Source organism: Apaloderma vittatum, unplaced genomic scaffold (assembly GCF_000703405.1).
Source record: "Apaloderma vittatum isolate BGI_N311 unplaced genomic scaffold, ASM70340v1 scaffold18987, whole genome shotgun sequence".
Classification (NCBI taxonomy): domain Eukaryota; kingdom Metazoa; phylum Chordata; class Aves; order Trogoniformes; family Trogonidae; genus Apaloderma; species Apaloderma vittatum.
The window spans coordinates 51,036-54,525 of record NW_009725872.1 but is presented as its reverse complement, the minus strand read 5'-3'; positions in this window follow the sequence as shown (position 1 = coordinate 54,525).

The window sequence follows — 3,490 nt, the reverse complement described above, 5'->3', positions numbered from 1 at the left end:
AACTGACCTCACAGAGCCTCTCTGGTTACTCCTCAAGTATCTGTCACCCAGGTCCCCAGGGCTGACCATCTTCAGTGACAGCCTGGCAGGAGCGAGGTCAGGGGGCTCACTTCTCTGACAAGGTTACTGAGGGCTCCCCCTCCTGCCACTGTGCCTCAGGGCTCTGCTGTGCAAGCAGAGACAAGCCTTCTAATCTCATAACTATCACCCCTACTATTTCCAGATGAAACAAGCAAAGCCATTCTGAGAGTATTTATCAAAGCCAAGAAAATAACATTTCAAAGTTAATGTGTTTGGAAAATCATCATGTTCAGTACTTGTTGTAAGATGTGAGGCTGTAGATTAAAAACACAAGCACGTTATTTATCAGATTTACTTACTCAAGTTGTTGCTCTTAATTGTCAGGTGCTTGCTCATATGTAATCCTAATAAACGTTTTCCAGCAGTTATCAGGACACTTAAGTAATACAAAAAGCACCACATACATGGTTGACCATATCACATTTTATTTGCTTTATAAACACTCATGACTGTTAATGTTATTGCTAAGCAACTGGACTATCTACCATACAGTATTTGCATAGCGCTGTCTATCAGCAAATAAATGATTTCAAACTCTTTCAGCTCACAGAATTACACACCTAACTAACATCGAACAGATTTTTTTTAAAACTTTTGATAAATTATGCAAGTCATCAGATGACAAAAAAAAACTAATTTACCACTAGCATTTAAGAGAGTGGAACTGTAAAGAGATTTAAAATATGGGAGGTTTAGGTTGTATGGGAGATGACAGGAAAGCTGAAGTTTTAATTATACAGCAGCTCTGCAAGGCAGAGGAAGCAAAACTAAAGACATTATCTGGAATTTGTGAAGTACCTTACTAGCTGTTAACAGCAGCTGCAAAGATGCAAATCTGTTCATGCACAGAAGAAAAAGAATTAGCCAGTCAGAAAGGAAGAGGAACAGACGAAGAGGAACTGGGGCTGTGTTTCTTATGTTACAACTGAAAAGCTGCCTCCCACATAGTAGCTTCTCCAGTAACCCTAATTGCGTCTTTCTTTACCAATACTAGCGTGATAGCTCTTTCAGATCCCTCTTCATTTCCATTTTCTCTGAAAAACCGAGATTTATTTTTATGTGAATTAAAACCTCAGCGTTTCCAAATTATCTGATCCCCATGACATAATTTCCAATCTGGTAGGACAGCTACTGTTACCATATTACACTCTAACGCCCCCTCCCCAAGTTTCACTGTTAAATGGCACATTCCCTTGCACAAACAATTGTACAGAAGTTCATATTCAAAGAGAGCAACGAGCTTGGCCAGGCCAGCTGAGTGAGGGTGCATGGCTGGGCAACCTCATTAAGGGCAAGCAGAGCAGGCTCTTGCAGGGTTTATAGAAAGAGCAAGATCTCAACGGCTGAATTTCAGCAAGAGATTCTGAAAATCTGATGTAACAAACAAGCTGTGCTCTCAGTACTGCAATGATGAATTGAAACCCTGTCAGTCACTGCTCTGGAAAGGTCAAATACACAGCAAGAGTCAGCGTTTCATTTTAAATGCCCCATTCTTCCATGCAGAAGCATCATCTCAGTTGAATGGTGTGAGCAGCCATACACCATCTGAACAGCGGCAGGAGGAGCTCACATATTCCTGCTACCGTCAGGTCAAAACAGTGGGTAATTATAGAACTACTCCACAAGAGACACGTTTAAAATAGACAGATGAATGACAGGAATTTGGAGTGGTGGGTGAGACTACAAAAATTCCGATTACCCAGTGTCTGGAATTGAATGCTCTACTAGCTAGAGATTAACCCAAATATTAGTTAGGCAGGTTTTCTAAGTGCAGAGCTTCAGAAAAGCCTATGGCCACCCACACAGCCATATGCTTAGGTTATACCAAACATAAATCACTTTGCTTATTTTTGGTTTGATCCTTCATCATTACAGATTTCTCACCTGTACTATTACTGGGGAAGCTGCGGCATCGCTGTTGGCAGCCTGCAGCTCAGCAGGGACCTAAGCGCAAAGAATCACACACAAGAGGATACACAATGGATTTAAGCTGCTTTGCACAAACATGGACCTGTTAGCACAGTTTGTGAGGTTTCTAGAACGGCAAATACCTTTTCTGTACTGAACATGAGAGGAAACTTCAGTTTGCCTGTGAAGTCAACATTAGAACAGCTGGGGTAGAAGGAGGAAGAAGTGACAAGAAGGAAGCCATACCCACCAAGTGGAAGTGGGCAGCCAGAACAGAAGAATATTGCTACCCTTTTAAAAAGGAAAAAAAAATGAAAACCTTCCAAAGGCAACACTCTAAAGATTTTAAAGCATCTTACTAATAGCAAGAATTAGACACAGACAAAATAAGGCTGATGAGAAAGGACACAGCTCCCCACCTCTCCAGCTCTACAATGTCTACTTAACACAAACTGCATTAGTAAAAACATGTCCCAGTAGATGAATTAATTTAAATAATCACTTCCTCAGGTTTATGAAATTATATAAATTTATTATTTGTACAACATTAAATACCTGGCATCATACAGGCCTGAAATCTCTGTGGATGATGGACTACAAATCAACTGTGCCTTCATGTTAAAATGTAAGATATTCTGGAGACTAAAACTCTGAATTTTTCATGGAGAATTGAGGAATACAGGAGGAAGTCGTACAAGACAGACAATACTGTTGACCAGAGCAACACAGATTCAAAAATCCTTCATCAAACTCTTATGGTTTCACCACTTGGGTTACAGAGGAAATGTCTAATTTAACATCACCAAGGATCTGTTATACTTACATCAACATTACTTTAACTATTCTTTGTGCAGGTTCTCCTTCTAAGATCATGACTGCAGTAGTTAGTTCAAAGTATATGTATGGCAGAAGGCAAACGAAATCTTTACAGCTCAAAGACTATTTCCTATTCTCACACCTTCAGATCTATTTTAAAAGGCAGTCAATAAGACTTCAGTAAATTAGTAAATTGTAGTTCTGTTATTAGAACAACTCATCCACTAAGAACAGCTTCTGTTTGGTTTATGTAACTTAAAAATATGCTCTAGAAAAAGGACTGGTAGAAAACAAGAACTTCAGTCTCAGATTTGTGTTTGCACAAGCAAACTAAGCTGCATAAGATGTCTTTAAGCCAGGTATCTGTACACACAGAAAGCGTATACATCCATGCGAAGCACCATCCGCAAGCAGTAAACTTCTCTGTCCTATTCTGGCCTCCAGGAACCAAAGATACACACACAGCTGGAGGAGATGCCAAGATAAACCTAGAGGACTTGTGTTTACTGTACCAAGTCCTACATGACTGTTCCCAGGAACAGTTCCCAGGAACAGCCTCTCCTGGAAGGTTGTTTCTCCCTACACATGCCCCAAACTGCACCACCCATTCCGACGTGCTCGTAACAAATAGTTTTACTGTAACTCAAAAGCTGTTAATATGCCCCAGTAAGAGAGGAGGAAAGCC